General features: G+C 35.7%; 1 protein-coding gene and 1 long non-coding RNA gene across 4 annotated transcripts in view; one reads left to right on the top strand and one right to left on the bottom strand.

Moving 5' to 3' along the window:
* Positions 1-18,926, bottom strand: part of LOC144293744 (uncharacterized) — a 147,595-nt gene that overhangs the window by 18,217 nt on the left and 110,452 nt on the right. The gene's annotated exons all lie outside the window — the stretch shown is intronic.
* Positions 1-18,926, top strand: part of AGTR1 (angiotensin II receptor type 1) — a 49,336-nt gene that overhangs the window by 3,693 nt on the left and 26,717 nt on the right. Inside the window, exons 2-3 of one of the 3 annotated variants that reach the window (XM_077864763.1) lie at positions 2,077-2,167; positions 5,861-5,945. The exons of 1 other annotated variant lie outside the window; for it this stretch is intronic. The gene's annotated coding sequence lies outside the window, so the exon portion shown is untranslated. The remainder of the gene's footprint in view (positions 1-2,076; positions 2,168-5,860; positions 5,946-18,926) is intronic. One more of the 3 variants, XM_077864762.1, reaches the window with a different exon arrangement.

Raw genomic sequence — 18,926 nt, 5'->3', positions numbered from 1 at the left:
CTTATTCATTTTATACGCGTATAAGCTGCTTTATTCTTCACCAAATGATGTTAAAACTTATTTAGATCAGTGGATTTAAGTACTTTGAACGATTAACTTCAGAGTAAGAATACTGAAGAATACATACATGATTGTGTACTTGTCTTTAGATATTTACCAATTAATATTAATCAAGTTTGCTCTATCCACCTTGGAAAACAAAGAATTACATGTATGAAATGTATCAGCAATAATAGAAGATACTTACAAAGGAATACTATGTGTTTGAGTGATATTAGCTCCTTAAGGACACACTAAAGTATAAAAATGGTCTTTGCCCTAGAGAGATGTTGGTCAAGCTGAATACATATTTGGATATGAGTCTCTCCAATCATCTCAGTGCCACTGGAGTGGGAAGCCATTTTAAACCAAGCCTCCTTCTGTCCTATTTTTCAGACCAAGTGGAATGTCTAATGTGGTCACATTGTTTGATTCCATAATAACCACCCCAACTTTCCCTTCCTTATGGGAGTATACCTCCTTTGATACTATATGTGCCACATCTAATGCATCCTTGTATTCTATTACTAAATGTTCCACAAATCACTTTCTTGCTTGTTAGTTGTTTTCAGCTAAAACCATGGAAAATGTTTTTTTCCATGAAAATTAAAATCAAAAATACATTTTTCAGATACCTATATTTTAGAAGAGATACACTAAAGAGAAACCATTTTTCTAACCTCATTTGGGTATAGAATCCTATTGCACACAATAAAATGACTTGAAATTGATGTTTTACTAACTGGGGGAACTATTAGTACTGTTTTTTAGTCTAAAGCTGTAAAGACAAGGGGAAAGTGGAGGAAAGAGTAAGAAAAGGAGAAACAGAATAAAAGTTGAAATAGCAAATCAATAGTTCTTTAAGTATTAGGGAAAAGGTAAGGCAAGCATATTACAATCACCTGGGAGGCATGCTAAATCTGTATATATTGTCTATACTTTCCTTATTCCCATTTCCCCTACTGAGAATCGCTGTGTTGTAAATTGGGAGCAGCCATCCACAATTACCTCAAGTGTCGAGGCAAAGACCAGCATCGTGGGCATCATGTAGAAGCTTGTTAGAAATGCAGACTTTCTAACTCCACCCAGACCCACTGGATAAGAATTTTCATTTTAACAAAATCCTCAAGTGATTCAGATGCACAATGAAGTTAGAGGAGTCCAAGTGTACAGCACCTAGGCCTTGTTCAGAATGATTACCTAGAGGTTATTTTATTGGCTTTTTAATAGACTAGCATTTTTACCTAACGCTAACATTTATTGAGCACAGACAATATATCAGACACAATGTTCAGCCTTCAATATTGTTTTTATTTAAGCCTCACAACTTCCCTATGAAATAGGCACTGCTTTATCCTCATTTTATAGATTAGGATACTGAGTAATAATGGGAGAAGTAAGGGATACTGAGACATAATGAGATTAATAACTCACGCCAATGTGGTAAATGATAGAGTTAAGATATAAACAGGAATTTTGATTCCTGTGCTCTTTAGCTGACACCCCACACCGTCTGCTCTACATTAGGCTGCCTGCTTTTTATTTGAGAATTTATTGTATATTATAATTTGAAATCAAGTTCTGTTTCTCTCATAGAAAAAACGTGATCTATTCCATTTCAGTTGTTGCATTTGCCTGCCACCTTACCTTTAAGTGCAATAATGAAGAATTCTAGAAATTCCTTCTTTAGTTGGAAAATAAATACTAAAACTATGACAGCTCATTATTTAAAACTTAAGGTTTTATATCTCTATTTTTTTTCTCATAACTTACTAAAATTTACTCTTTTTACCTTTTGGTGTTCTGATTCTATAAAGAAAAATTTTTCTTTTAAGTAATTCCCTACCTATATAAACTATTCAACCTTCCAACTCAAATTATATACCACTCTTTTCAGCTTTAATATAAACATTTATCTACAAGCATGGTTCACAAAACTAGATGAACATAGTTACTAACCAGTCTGCAAGCAAATGGTGGCTTATTTTAAAGCCAGTGATTCTCCAAATGACTGAACCTCTGAACAATTTCTTCTAGTGCATGTAGATTCTCTGAGAGCTGTCAGTTGGATCTGGCCAAAAGCCTGTTGTTCTGACAAGGGCTCATTGATGTTGGTCAAAAGACTGAGGTGAGTCTGGGTTCCCTGTGATGATGTTTGAGAGGAGAGGTGTGTCAACAGGACTTAGCAGCTACAATTTTCCCAGTGATAAAGGGACATCCTTGGGAGATGGAACTTCACCAGCTGCTTAGATCTGGAAGTTAGGGCAGCACTTAAGAGTACAGTATCTAATTTATAACTTACAGCTTAGGACACAGTCAACCCAGGGCTGCCATAATGCCAAGTTGTAGGGGCCTGGCAGGGCGGTAGTGCCCAGGAGATATACTGCACATAGCAGCAGTTTCCTAGAGCTAATAAATGATAAAATGCCAGTGATTCTCTTATGATCCTTTACAGTCCTGACGGTCTCACTGAGCCCAAATATTTGTGACTCTGGCTGCACAAGAATCTACATCTGTTTTTTTTCTGAAATAAATTGAAAAACAAGGCATTTCTTCTGGTAAACTTCATACATTTGTACTTTTATCATCACTTTTGACCCAAACTCCTTTTATTATCCAATTCAAATGCATTCTACATGCTTCTAAATCTGTGTAGTATGCCACTAGAACAGGAATGTTCCATTAACCCAGCTTTAGTAATCTTTCTGTTCAAATGATGTCACTTCACATGAAACACATTGTACCATGATGGATCCCAGCCCTTCACCTTCACACAGTTAATTGCTGCCACTTTATCAGGAATGGAAAAGAATCTGATGTGATCCCTACGTAATGATTTCTTGAGTATGTTCTGGCATTTAATCTTCTAGTTTAATAGAATAAATTTTTGAGAGAAACACAAATCTATTTCTTTGAGTTCCTATTAGATTAAACCATATGATGGGACATTATATAGTCATTTTTACATAGTTAATAATATTTAATGGCAAGGAAAGATAATCATAAGTGAGTAGAGCAATACCTAAAACATAAATCATGACTGTGATCCAGTGTGTGTGTGTGTGTGTGTGTGTGTGTGTGTTTGATAGATTCTTGTCAGGTTGCCATTTGGCCTTACTTGGGTCATTGGTGTTCTAATGAAAATAGTTATATTAGTACTGATTTGTGATTAAAGTCACTGATATATTTTTTAAATAGCTGCATCTTTGTAGAACAGATAAGACTAGGAAAAATATATAACAATCTTAAAAGCTTTGGAGAGTTATTAAGATCAAGGCTAAGATCAAAAGTTACTTTTTTCTTTCCCCCTTTTTTGGTATGCGCTTTCAAAATCGCTATTACTTTTTTAATCCTTACTTTCAGTTTGTCTCAGAATTTCTATTACTTTCCTTCCAACTAACTCTAGATTTCAGATCTTTAGACAACTGCTACTCACTCTGTAGAGAATGATACTGGCAAATCTAACCTTTTCTCTGTTTTTGTTTTTGTTTTTTCCCCCTAAGGTACAGTAGTGCTTTATAGGAGTTTGCAAGGTTTTATACCATGGTGGTATTTTTCTAAGAGAAATAATCTTGTGGGAAATTTCTTTTTCTATAACAACAAAACCACTGAAATACTGGGATAAAAAGAGATTTTTCTAATGCCAAAAACATTCCATATAACAATGTTATAGTAAAGTCGGTATACGTTGTGTTTTAAAAAGTAACCTATACTATACCTATAGCCATCTTGAATCTCTTCAGTTTTACAAAATTTCTTTCTTAAAAATGTCCCCCAAATCCATAATGAAAAACATCGGTTAATGTGGCTACATAAAAAAATCAAAATGATCATAAAGGAAAAAGACCCATAAACAAAGTCAGAAGATAAACAGGAACTTGGGAAAGCTATTTGCCATATTCTATATTGTAAATGCCAGTTTCCTTAATATAACATGAGCTCTTTAAAATGAGAAACAGTGAACAACTCAGTTGAAAAATGAGCAAAGGGTCATTACTAGGCAAACTAGTAGAATAACTACAAAAAATAAGAAAACAACAACAAAAAAGCTCACCCTCATTCATAATTAAAGAAATGCAAATCAAGACAAATATATACTTTTCATTTATCAGACTGAAAAAAATTTTGAGATTTGATATAAGCTAGATTTTTAGGATCATAAATTGGTATAACCTATATAGAGGACATTTTTCAAGTATCTCTCAAAAATGTGGATTATACAGTTTACTTCAACAATCATTTTGAAACTTTTCTGATACATAGTTTAGAAATGCCTATGTAAAAACAGGATCATTGAGGCCTATTCTTAAGCAGCCCAAAAGGGAAACTGAAAAAATAAAACCATAAAGCCCATTAACAGGGGGCTAGTTGAATAAATTATCATGTGTCAGTGCAATGAATGAAATCCTGTCTAGTGGAGCACCTGAGTAGCTCAGTGGTAGAGGTCTGCCTTTGGCTCAGACTATGATCCAGGGTTCTGAAATCAAGTCCTGCATCGGGGTCCCCGCAGGGAGCCTGCTTCTCCCTCTGCCTATGTCTTTGCCTCTCTCTGTGTGTCTCTCATAAATAAATAAATAAATAAAACCTTAAAAAAAGGAATACTATATAGTCATCAAAATAAATGAGGCAGATATATGGATACAGTATAAATAGCTCTAACCATATTAAATTTAACCAAAAAAAGCAAAGAACAGAATAGTATGATGTGTAAAATGAAAAAAATGTGGATATATACATTTGTATGCATGTGTATCCTTTTTAAAAGTCGTAAAAGGATACATATGAAACTGTTAGTAGTAAGTACCTCTAGGAAGTGGATCTGAAAGACCATTACAGAAAGCTAGGAGACATGTACTTTTATTTTTATACTCTTTTATAGCTTGACATTGATATCGCAAGCATGTATCACTACAATGAAAAATAAAAACAGAAATACAGAAAAAAAGATCTTTTAAAAAGATTTTTTTTTCAGGATGCCTGGGTGGTTAAGCATCTATTTACCTTCTGCTCAGGGTGTGATCCCGATCCGGGGATCAAGTCCTGCACTGAGGTCCTTGCAAGGAGCCTGCTTCTCCTTCTTTCTGTCTCTCTGCCTCTCTCTGTGTGTCATAAATAAATAAATAAATAAATAAATTCCTTTTTTTTAAGATTTTCTTTATTTATTCATGAGAGACACACACAGAGAGAGGGAGGGAGGGAGAGAGAGAGGCAGAAACACAGGCAGAGAGAAAAGAAGCAAGCTCCTTCACTCAAGGAGCCTGATGTGGGACTCGATCCTGGGTCTCCAGGATCACGCCCTGTGCTGAAGGCAGCTCTAAACTGCTGAGCCACCTAGGCTGCCCAATAAAATCTTTTCTTTTTCCCAATAAAATCTTTAAAAAAAAAAAAAGATTTTTTTCAATTCTGGTGCAATAACACTTATATAGGTTTGTATTAAAAAGAATCATTTATCAAAGTTTAACTGTAGATTCACAAGTATCTAATCTATTTTATTTCTTATATTAGTAGTTACGTCTACAGAAGTATCTTAAATAACATTGCACTATTTTACCCGAAAACATTGTTTTTTCTCCTCTAGTGCGTATCTACAAGGGAATGGGGAAAGATGCTGACTATAACCAGGAAGAGGATGAAATTCCATGACAGACTGCCACTTAGCACAGCCTAACTCTACATAAGGACAAATATATCCTTGATAGGGACCAGATGATTTCATTCCCTTTAAAAATACATTTAAGATATAGTGTTAATAGTTACTTTGTCAATTAAAAATGAAAATCTGACCTTATTTAGTGAATCACATTAATCTTTTTCTTTCCAGATTTAATATATGATAAATTGGTCGAAAATGTCTGAGTTCTCATCTGAATAAGACGCAAAAGCCATCCCACAAGTTCTGCATCCAGGTAAAATGTCTTACACCTATAGCACTGTATCTGTCAGTGGTTTTTCTCTAATGTGTCAACAGTGGAGGTAGCACAAGAAGCCATATACACACTATTCTTTAGTGACAGAAACAGGAAGCAGAAAAGAATGTAATCCAGTCTTATCCCTTATATGCACCTTAAGAACATATTTACTTATGTAACTTTAAATGTCAACAATGTTAGAATTATCATGATATTCCTGTATTGATATAAACCATGTGAGAGATTTGTAACCCCTTGGCAAGGATTTCCATGGGTGGATTGTTCTTCAAACTAGGGCTTTAAGAGAACCAGGGAGGAAATGACTGTCCTCTCCTCAGCCACCCAATGGGGGATTTGAGCTCTATGAAGCAATCACTTCCAGAAACATGTGTCCAAAGACCATAAACCTTGAAACTTGACCTGTTCACCTTCAGAAAATACAGATGTCTCTGAGTCTCATTCTTATAAAAGTTTCTCTTGCTACAGTAAGATACAGGTAAAAAGGCTATGTGGAATTGGAGACATGGTCAATTTTAGTCCCCCTATGGTCTAGTCCTCTACTAGGCATGAATCCCTATGGAGTCATGAAGCTAGGTGTTATACTCAGAACCTGAAAGGGCAGTTTGGTAATCAGGGACTTCTCTGTCCATCCATTTCCTATCACATGGCCCTGCCTGATATTTTTCATAAAATTCCTGGGTTTTCCAGATCAAAAGGTTTTTTTTTTTTTTTTGATCCTGACAAAAACTCAGCTCAAGGAACAAGCCCTTAACCTCCTGAATTAACAAGGGAGACACTCCCTGGTCCCTCCAGGGAGAATAAAAAGAGTAGCTTGTCCCCTTCTGAATATTTTGTGATTATATTTTATCAAAGCAAAAGAAAGATAGGATAGGTGGTAACTGGGTAGACAAATGTTAGAGGTGACTTTATTCTTTGAGTCATTGGCAAATGGGAAATAGTTGCTGTAAGGCACTCCATGGTGGTGTTAGGAAACCGTTTAAGATTGCTTTAATCTTGGAGACAAAAAACAGTAACATTCTACAGAGTTTTGTTACTGGAAATCTTTAGGTTGGGGGGTGTTCTTGTTTTTTTGAGGTGTCGTTAAGCTCAGAAAGCTGGGCTGTACATGTTTTCAGCAAAAATCCAGCCCTAGAAAAAGTACATTGAAATATATGTTCTCAATAGGAAGCTTTATTTTACATCCTAAGAGAACTGAACAGAAGGAACTCTTTGTCCATAATACCCCATCACCCTTATAATAGAAGAAGCAAGGCAGTAATCCAGGGAGGTTCCTGATGGAAATAATTTTATGAACATCCTCTCTTCCTTGTTTTAGAAGCCCTCAATTTCTAACATTCACACATTTGTAGCAAGACTTTCAAAATAGTATGTTTTGCTTACAAATAACAAAACTGAAAAAAAGAATACTATAAAATCTTAAGCCTTTTCAAACCATTAAGTTGCAGATGAATACGCAAAACACGCTTAATTCGAAGAAGTTATTTTTTGGTTGGTAAAGAACTGATGCTATACCAATTCTGCTACTAACTAGCAACTTTGCTTTTGGTCTCTTGTAAAATAATCTCCAAGGCCCCATCCCAAACCATGGGCACTTACTGAAATACAAAAGGTGTGTTCAGACCTTCTGAACATTAGAGAGTCCATTTTACCAACTTAACAACTAAAGAACTCTGATCTCTTATTGATTTAAACCAGTAATGTGTAAACAGCATTTCAGAGCTTGTTTTATAGGACCAGAGGAATTTAAGGTGGAATCTATTTATGACAAATGAGGAAAACCAGGACATTTAGAAGAATAAATAAAGACTATATTCAGTGGCTTAAAATCTGTAGCCTTGCACTGTCTGGTGTGGTAGTCATGTGCCATGTGTGGCTATTCAAATGTAAATATAAATTAACTCTAAATGAAATTAAAAATTCAGTTCCTCAGTTATACTAGCCACATTTCAAGTATTCCAATAGATACATGTAATTAGTGGCTACACTGCTGGACAGCAAAGCTTTACAACATTTCTATCACCATAGAAAGTTCTATGATACTATTGCTATTAGTAACTTACTAATAATTGTAGTGGAATTCCATTGTTATTTGGAAGGAATTTTTTTTGCTCTTTTAAACTTATTTGGAAATGTTAAAGTATTTTTTAAATTCCAATTTTTTTCAGTTGTAGGATATCTAGTATATAGTTCTCACAGTGCTTTTGTCTTTTTCCTATTTATTTGCATATTAAAAATACATGGAATTAAGTATCTTATGTCTCTTCTAAAGTTAGAGGTTCTCGTTTTCTTAAAAATCGTGAGAAGAGGTACATGCAATTATATTGAACTAATATATAGCTGTTGGGTTTTTTTTTACCTGCATCACTGACATCTCCAATCCACTGACATCTTGGAGACAAGGCACCTCTTAGTCCCCCTATGGTCTAGCCCTCTACTAGGCATGAATCCCTATGGAGTCATGAAGCTAGGTGTTATACTCAGAACCTGAAAGGGCAGTGTTTTGTTTATCTCCAAGTAAACAAAACTAGAAAAGATATAGGTCATTTCTAAAAACCTACATTTTTTTTTATTCTTTATATTCCGTGAGGTTTTTTTTTTTTTCTGCAGTGATAGATAGGTCTCAGTTGTATTGACGTAAGTACAGATGACTTAATGTTTTTTCAGAAATTGGAGAGCCAAGCAAAATAAGTATTAGATGACTTATTTCTTTTTTTTTTCTGTTTTTATAGAAATGTACAAGGTGCTAGAAGTCTCTGGTTTTGTTTCCAAATTATATGTATCACAGAGAACAGTAGTTTTTCAATTTTTAATTAATGTAATCACTACCTGTTATATAGTATATTCTTAAAGTTCTTAGTCATCATTTTTCTACTAATATGATCCCATTATTAAAATGTCAGTCTCCATTACTTTCTAGTCACTTATACCTAGTAGTTCAAATCCATTTGGTTCCTGGACTAATGGTTGTGTGTTACACAGGCAAAAAATTAAAAACAAGTCATTGAAGCATCAAGGGTTTGAAACAGCTATATAACTAACTATGAGAAAAGCATATACATATGAGTCTTGTCTTTGAGTCATTGAAGCATCAAGGGTTTGAAACAGCTATATAACTAACTATGAGAAAAGCATATACATATCTAGCCTATATTCCCCTTACACATGTAATAGCGTTATTTTTCGATAAAAGCATATATAATAGAAGTTTGTACCCAGTTTAGAATTATCAAGTATAAATCCTTGAATCTTACCAATGGAAAAAAAGCAAAGTAAAGGGTACTCATTTGAGTGGTTGTTCTTTCAATTTTTTTATATATATAATTACTAATAATACTAATATTATAGTATAATACTAACATATATATTATAACTTTCTTTTTAGAGTAACAAGTTTACCTTCAATTAAGCCATTATCCACAGTATATCTATAGAAACACTGTTCCTAGGCTTGAAAATAGAGCTAGATATGCTTAGCTCATAACTGACTGTATAGGAGACTCAAATTTAGGTTACTGTTAATATTTTTAATAATTAAAAGAGCTCAGAGAATTAGCATCAAAATGTGGAGACTGTTTTGCTGGCAGGGAGAACTTTTGACTAGTACTAAAAATATTGTCATCCTTCCCGTTCAACTAGTCATTCCTTTTTTAAAAATATTTTATTTATTCATGAGACAGAGAGAGAGAGAGAGAGAGAGAGGCAGAGGCAGAGGGAGAAGCAGGCTCCATGCAGGGAGCCTGATGTGGGACTCGATCCCGGGTCTCCAGGATCATGTCCTTGGGCCGAAGGCAGGCACTAAACCATTGAGCTACCCAGGGATCCCAACTAGTCGTTCCTTTTAAGACTTTTAGGAAGACTTAGATGTATCGGAATCATTTTTTAAATTCCAGAAAGGTGTAGGATAGCTTAGAAACGTAATAACACAGCACAGACCTTGTGGAAGGTAACCAATTACCTGGAACTAGGTCTTGGGCACCTTTCCAGAACTTAAACAAATGCTGTGGAGCCCTGGGACAACAGAAACAATGTCATACTGCGAGTCCAAAATCCAGTCAGGAGCAGCTTTCCTCCTCCTCTCATCCAGGCAAGGCCAAAATATTTCTACACACAACATAGGTCACCATAGAAAGCAAACAGAGCTGCAGTAGATAAAACCAGGCAGTGGGTAAAGGCTGTCTCTTAACATAGACCTTGAAACTTGGCTCCTCAGTGATGTTCCCAAGTCAAAGAGGAAGAACAGATTAGGTATTTCATTACTTCTGGTCCCTCTAGGATGGTCGGTGTACAGAGCCTGATGAAAACAATTGCCTTAACAGTGTAAAGCAAGAAGTCCAAACTGCTTTGACAATGTGAAAGCAATGTAAATTTGAGTCACCAATGACAACAGTGATATATGTAATACTAATAGGTCAGCCATATTTTATTCAACTCTAAGCCACTAATAAATGCTAGTCTTTGTTTTATATAGAACATGTTTATTTATACACAACGGAACAAATAAGGAGCTTTGGAAACGGCCTGATTTGTGAGAACTCTTGCCCAGAACACATCAGCTTGGTGGGACAATTGAAGTAGTAGTAGGCTCCCCCTGGATTTCTGCTAGAATTTAGATTTAATTAGATGGATGACGTAGAACATACCATCTGAATTAAAGAGTAAGAAATAGAATATGTTCCAATTAAATAAAGGAAAATTCATACTATGAATAAAACAATAAATGTCAATATATTAAAATTTCTATTTTAGCTACCTTAATATGACAGATTTAACAGACCTAATTTAATATCTTAAAATGAAGAGATCTATGTAACCTATTTTATGATTTTTATCTTCTTAGGAAGATGCTTGACATCTTTAATTTTCATATTTAATCAATTTTTTTCTGCATTTAGTTTCTATGGTGTCACTATCCATCAACCCATATTGGTTGAGTGTATATATATATATATATATATATCCCAAGAGAAAGTAATTCTGAAATCCTCCTCAGCAATTCATTCTAACAATTAAGAACCCTTAAGCTAAATAGAATAATTCATTTCACAGGAAACTTTTATTCAATATGTATAATTAGTTTTAGTTAACTTTATTAATGAAATGTCGCAAATCAATTAGGTTTGCAATAATCAGATGCTGAGGACCCAAGAGGGGCCATATCTCTCACAAGAGGGGAAGGTGATATACAATTTAGCTGGGAAGCAAATGTAATTAGATTTGATCAGTTGAGTATTCCTGTCCTGACGTGGAGTCAGACACATATCCAGACCTGAGTACATAGTTAAAAAGAAAAACAATGTGATTTGCAAAATGTCTTCATGGTCCTGTCAGCCACATGCTGAGTGCTGAAATGGGCCTTTGAAACCACAGGTAGACACGTTTTCTTCAGACAGTGCTATGTTTTAAATTTCTTTTTCAAATCCAAATGCCTTATAATAGGGCAGTATATAAACTCCCCTATGTATCACAGACCTCATCATTACCTACATTTTACATAGGGTGTTTCACATATTTATTTAACTGCTCAAATCCTGATGATATTTCAGTTTTAAAACTATTGTGATCTAGAAGTTTATTACTAAGTGGGTATTGGTTAATTCTGAAGTTTCTTCCTCAGACTCTAAAATAAAAATATCAAATAAAATGTCATGACAGTAAGAATCCTTCTGAATGAGAATTATATTAAATACAAGTTATTCCTATGAAGGGTTGTAGTTTGCAACAGATTCTGCTGTAATTCATTTAATGAGTATTTTTGTCAGATACCTACATGCCAGTCACTATTCTCAGTCCTGAAAACAAAGTATGAGCAGCAGACAAAAACCCCTGGCTGCATATAACTTATAATCTAGTGCGTATAGACAGAAAAACCATCAAGTAGAAGATACAATATGTTCCATGACATGGAGAATGGAAATAGAAATGAGATGAGGCAGTGCAGTTTTAAAAGGGTGTTTAGAGGAAGCCAGGGTGGCCACCTTCAGCCCAGCGCGTGATCCTGGAGACCCGGGATCCCTGCGTGGAGCCTGCTTCTCCTTCTGCCTGTGTCTCTGCCTCTCTCTCTCTATGTCTCTCATGAATAAGTAAATAAAATCTATTTAAAAAATAATAAAAATAAAAGGGTGTTTACAGAAAGCCTCCTTCGTAAGAAGGAAAAAACTCTGTGGACATCTGGGGAAGGATTTCTCTAGGCAAAAGCAAAGACCATAGGCGGTACTGAGCCAGCAAATTCAAGGCACAGCAAATAGGCCAATATCCTTAGAAACCACAAAAAGAAGAATGTATGACAAAAGAGAGATCAAGTTACTGAAGGATACCAGAACTAATAGGTAGAAACTGGGGGCATTAGGGATCCCTGGGTGGTGCAGCGGTTTAGTGCCTGCCTTTGGCCCAGGGTGCGATCCTGGAGACCTGGGATCGAATCCCACATCGGGCTCCCTGCATGGAGCCTGCTTCTCCCTCTGCCTGTGTCTGCCTCTGTGTGTGTGTGTGTGTGTGTGTGACTATCATAAATAAATAAAAATTAAAAAAAAAAAAGAAACTGGGGGCATTAAGAATGGATGCTAGAAGAGACGTATTTTAAACCTAAATGATTTAAAGACTTACACTGCTTTAAAATGTAGTGAAATGTTTCCAAAATTGAATTTTTCAAAAAGAAGTCAGATCTATGATTCAATCCCCAATGGTTGGTTCTGTGGCTATAATTTGAACTCTAAATATTAAAAACGTACGTTTGATGTCAGTTCCTCCTGGACACCCAACTGATTTCTTTGGGGCCTTCAGTATACTCTAAAAACACTTTGCCTATCACTGGCCTTAATCCCTTGTCTCTGGGTCTGAAAGTGAAACTTCTCAAGTAATAAAGAGTTGCAGGTACACGACATTGCCATTGGATTATTTTTAGTGAAAGCTTTGCCTCCTTAGACAGATATACCAAGGAACTTAACACCAGTGAACTTAACAAGGGGATACCATCCCAGGGATACCGCCATATGTAAAATGATTTCATATATTGATTATCCCATTTCAATTATTTCATCTACAAGTCCAACAAAAAGAAAATTATTTTTTTATTTTTTTTATTTTTTTAAAGATTTATTTACTTATTTATGATAGACAGAGAGAGAGAGAGAGAGAGGCAGAGACACAGGCAGAGGGAGAAGCAGGCTCCATGCCGGGAGCCCGACGCGGGACTCGATCCCAGAACTCCAGGATCGTACCCTGGGCCAAAGGCAGGCGCCAAACCGCTGAGCCACCCAGGGATCCCCAAAAAGAAAATTCTAAATAAAAAGATACATTTGGAATTGTAAATGTGGCATTCATCCACATACAACTAGGAATGAAATTATTTAATGAAAAATTTCAAATTCAACCAACTCTACAAATATAAGATAGTCTGAAGAGAAGGAACAGTCCTGACTTTGCATTATATTTTAGTACTGTTGTTTTCTCATAATCCCCATGCTTTTTTCCTGTCCTGCTATTCTTCAAGATTTCCTAATGAGGATTGGGGAACAAGTGTATTTAACAATCTGTATTTGCAGGTTGGAAACAAGAAAATGAAGACTAATAGTTTCTCTCCTGCTAATTTGATTTTCTACAGCTCCTCTCCTACCAGCATAGGTAAAGGACTTAGTTACTATTTCTAGCAGATGGGGCCAAGGAAGAGACAAGCATCTGTGATGTCATGCTTCCCCCGAAATGGGCCAGCTGCCCTACAGGCCTCCATTAGAGACTTCCCTAAGAGTAATAAATGAGAAGTGATCATGAACAGAATGAGAAAAAAAAAATGCAACTTCCTTTATTCTAGAAAAGCAATACTCAATGGCTGGCTAACAATGCTACAGTAAATGTTTTTGTACATTTCTTGCACACATGTGGAGAGTTTTTAGGGTATGTGCTCAGAAGTGGATATGATGATTTGATTTCCAAAGTGGTCGTGATATAGGGAGATTCCTGAAAATGGGGTTGTGCTGAGTTGACAGACATAGGGGTTCAGTCCTTAACTGCCAATGTGTGGCTGGCTCTCTAAACTGAAATATGACCCAAAAGAACTTCTTCTGGTATAATTCCAGGTCCTAAGCCTAGTTAATAGTACAAATAGTTATTTATTGATAACTATACAGAAATTTGTTTCCCATTACCCCATATGTCAATGACATCCCAGAAAATCAGCCCGACAAGGAACTAGACATTTTGAGAATATACAACACATAACTTTAAATGAGAGGTTTTCCTTTTCTCACACAAAAACATGAAAGTCAGTTTGAACTGATGTGGACTTCTGTCCAGGTGAGTGCCTCTGATTTCAGAAAGCATGTACCTCTTTTTGTAACTCCAACGTGTCCTTGGAAATTGCTGCATAAAGGCCAAACTGCCAAGTCTAGTCCTTCTCTGAGAAAAACCTTTTTAGTTGTATGTCAGTAGCCGGTCTTTGTTCTCCTCAGTGCTCATTGCAAAATACAGCAATTCTAATTCTAACTCCCAGTAGTATTGGGAAGACAAGTTGAGTTAAAATAATGCCTGTAATTTAATCAGTATTCGGTCCCTAATAAAAAGCTAGTTAGTCACAGCTTCCTTCCAATCCCTCTCCCACAGTTTTCCCTCCTGAAAGGAGATACTTACTATACAGCATTTTAGGGAAAACAAACTTTCCTCAATTGCTAGGGCTGGAGTAATGAAAGGTTTGAAAATAGTATTTTAAGCACGATCACATTTTTTCTTTCCATTCCCTGAGGTCGAACAGATTCTAATTTCAGTTTTTTAACTTCCCCGAAAATAATTTGTCTCTACTTGCCTACTATTTCAATGCAATATTTTATCTTCTTAATGTGGTAGACTCACAAATTTAAGTCATCATCTAGATCAGAAAAAAAATAAGTGAGATGTAAAGCATCTAAATGGCAAATCTTCTCACTCAAAAAACTAAAAACGAAAAATCTCAAATCCAGGAATGAATCATCCCTGAAAGTCTCCCAAACTGTGAGTTAGTTTTATGGGTGAAAACTCTGGGAGACCTGTTCGAGAAGCAACGACGCCAGGTACTGTTTCAACATACGTATAATCTTAACTTGTCACAACACTTAATAGGTAACTATGATTGTTACCATTGAATTGTATTACTATTTTATAAATATAGACACAAAGCAGCAGAGAAAATAACATCCATTAACTGGACACTTACTGGGTCAGGCACTGAGTCCATCACTTCATCTGCATTTTCTTACTTAATCTACCAAAAAGCAAACAAACAACCCTATAGGCTAGTTTCTCTTATTGGCTTCATTTTGTGTGGATGCTGAGCCTAAGGGACCCACTTTGCTAACCAGTGTCAGGACCAGAATTGGAATTTGGGACTGACTCCAACACCCTGGTTCTGACCATTTCTTTTCCAGATATAACCCATCAAATTCTCCAGAGCCTGAGATCTTCCTGCTGTTGCTTTTAATTATCTGCTTCACCATCAGCATTTTTTAACATATATGTATATAAGTGAACACCTTGTTAATATTTGTTTATACTGCTATTGGGTGCAAGTTTAAGCTACCATCATTTTGAATAGTAGGAGAGTCCAGAGCTCTGAAAGTAATGTTGAAGAGACAGTAAAGCAGATATTTTTCTGTCACATTTCAGTGAGAAAATTGTTAATTCATATGCCACCAGCCAGACACAAAAATGCAACAGGAAATGAAGAAAAAAAAAACATAACAACTTTAAATAATGTGGCCTGTAGTACCAATTAGTGCACTGTGAATTAGTTTCCTTCTGCTGTAGAATTGATCATTTGGATTATGTAGGCAAGCAGGGTAAGATATTACTAAAATTATCCTTGAATCCTAGCTTTGAGATCTATGGAAGACACTAGGTAATTTGCCTGAGAATACAGAGAAAACACTTTTTAAAAGGATAGGGATGGGTTATTTCCCTCTCTGTTAAATATTAGCCTTTGAAATGAACCCAGCTGATCTGCTAAATAACACTTGCAAATTGTTGTGTTTTAATAAAGTGACAGACTGAGAGAAAAGCCACACTAGACTTGCTTATGCTTCTGGAAGCAGTACAGGCCAGGAACATTATGCAATAATGCTTTTTAAAAGAAGGGAGCCTCTTAGCATTACACCTTGCCTGGCAACAAATGTAGCCACTTACTCCAAATGCAGGCATAATTAGAATCTATGAAAATCTAGCATCAGAATCCCAAACCCCTGGTGCAATACACAGTAAATTACAGCTTTTATGTCTGTAATATTTTCAACCGTTCCATTTAAATATGTGAATATATGAGTGTGCTGTTTCAGGGAGCCTTGCTGTATAAGCCTATGGAAAGGTTTTTACCATTATTAATCAGGTATTCTATAAACAGGACACCTCATTTTTAGATTTCTGGAAAGCTCAGAACCTGTAATGCTACTGGCAGGGGGCAGACCCAAATGCGCTACTCTAGTAAAAAAAATCCCTGGGCAAACATGGAATACAATGAAAACTTGGGGGACCCAGGCTGCAGTAGGTGCCACTAACAATCATCGCCTCAATCACTGCTTTACCATGCAAACCCAGGCTCGTTCGTTAGTTTATACAATCACAGCAGAGTCTTACAAAGTAAGCCTGAAAGAACATTAATTTTTAATTTATTCTTGGTTGACCAATTAAAGAAAATCTTATTTTAAAACCCTCATAAAAGTTGTAAAATTGGTGTCTTAAACTGAGAATAACTTTTGTTGAAAGAGAAAAATAAATGCTTTAAAATCTAAAGTTAAAAAAACATAGGCATCTTTAAATAAATCAGGGAAACAACTGTTTTGCAGAAAATAAATTCTGTTCCTCTGATTTGTGACTGGCCATTGAGTTTTGAGTTTGACTATGAAGCTGTGCTCAGCTGTCTAGTGGAAATAGTAGGGGAAACAGGTTATCTCCTTCATTTCCTAAAGTGTGGTGATTTTTTATTCCCAGGTGTTATGTCTTAAAAAGATTTTAAATCTTAAAAAATAGAAATGATATTGAAATTAAGAACTGAAAGTCTCAGCCAGTTGGGTATGATTTTTTTTTTTTAAATAGGTAATACAGACCTCTAGTGGTTGAACAGTTTGAAAGCCTCTGCAAGGAAAAGAAATTGTGAGGGGAATGCAGGCATTTTAAGGAGGAAAAAAAAACCCAAAACAGTTATTAGATAAAATTACTCGCATTGCAAAATTCACGTTTCACACACACACACACACACAAAAGGTAAGCATGTGCTTCATGGGAATGTGAAGCACTTGCCTTCCTTTTCAGTGCTCCTTGATTCTCCTAAAATAAGCAAGGACCCTCCCACCAAAGTCCCAGCAAGAAGTCTGGATCTGTGTTAATTTTCATCCAAAAGATTAACATCCAGTTCTTTTATTATATGAATGAACCTGACAGATATCTGTGTTACGTGAAATAGCTTTCCGTTCCTTGGTACACAGTTTTGCCTCACTGGGACTCTTCTAAATTTCCCAGAAAAGGGCTCCCCAAGAAAATGCAAGAGACCCTCACACAGCCAAAGCTCACCTGTCCTGTTCCCCAGTCTCTCCAAGGGCAGCTTCACTCCACTGGAGTGGGCTTAGTGATTGGGGCTCTCCACAGTCTACAGGATGGGCAATCCATTGGATCCATCACAGCTTAAGTGATTGTTAAATGTCTAACTAGACCAGGTTTCTCAAACTTAAGTGAATCCACAAATCACCTGAAGAATCTTGTTGAAATGCAGATTCTGGCTCAGTAGGTGTAGATGGGACCTGAGATTGCTTTACTAGTAAACTCCCCAGGGTGCTAACTAATATGGCTCATCTAGGACCAGGCTGGGAGTAGCAAGGAGATCTTATAACATCTCTCTTTATTTTTTTAAATAAGACTTTTTGTTTTTACTGATTTCTTCATTTTTTAATGGCATCTCTTAAAATTTAATTTTTGAGTTTATAAAACTTTTTAAGTTCCCTTTCACTTGACTATGTACAAGTAACACTGGAAACCTGTTACTCAAGTTCTGTAAAGATGAACTTACATTTTAAAAAGGGATTCAGTGTCATCTGGTTATCTTGAGTTCATGGTGGTTGTGAGCACCTCTCTAAGCACTTGTGGCCATTGGGCACCTGTAGCTACAGTTAAATATCTGATTAGCCATACCTGGACAGCAGGTGAGATCAGGTTTTGTGCATGCTTATGGTCCCAAAATAATATCCACATCATAAAATCAAGCAGAATAAAAAAGCACAAGCTGAAACCTAAGAGTCAATAGATCAGAGTAGAAAATGGGAAAATATATTTTTCAGACAAAATGTATTATGATTCCATCATCTAAATAATTTCCTATTATAGCATGTTGTCAACCTTAATTTTGAAATCCATAATTTTAGAACTTATGTCACGGAGTAGTCTTTAAAAGCCTCTTGCCAACTTTTAACATCTAGTTTCAAATCAAAAATAATATATTAAGCTGTAGCATGGAGGGAGTACATAAATTATCATCATTGCCCTGCATGAACAGTAATTCACAGGTTTGGCTCAGACACGACTTAGATGAAATAATTAACTATGTACAGTACTTAACAGTAAAAAAGTAATTAATCTAGCTGCCTCATACTGGTTTGGCCTAAATAAACATGCAATAAAAAAGCCATACAATTTTAGTATTTTCTCACATTACTAAGTTAGAATTTTAATATGTCAGAAAACAGATATCTTCTCTTTAAAAAACATCACTTTCTTTTAAAATGTCAAAGTAGTGATCATAAACTGAATGAATTCCATATATTTGTAATTGTAGGCAGATGTTCTCAATTTATAATTATGTATTTTGCTTCATAGGAATTTGGTAAAACTGATTAAGGTGAAATAAAGAAAAAAAACAATTTTTTTAACCACAAATTACACAGACTCTGCTAATGGGACTATAATCCTGTGGTGGTATAGCTTTGACAGAATGTTTCAGGTAAACTTGTT

The sequence above is a fragment of the Canis aureus genome, chromosome 22, assembly GCF_053574225.1.
Source record: "Canis aureus isolate CA01 chromosome 22, VMU_Caureus_v.1.0, whole genome shotgun sequence".
Classification (NCBI taxonomy): domain Eukaryota; kingdom Metazoa; phylum Chordata; class Mammalia; order Carnivora; family Canidae; genus Canis; species Canis aureus.
Note: the sequence above shows the minus strand (reverse complement) of the source record. Positions and strands in the feature narration are given on the sequence as shown.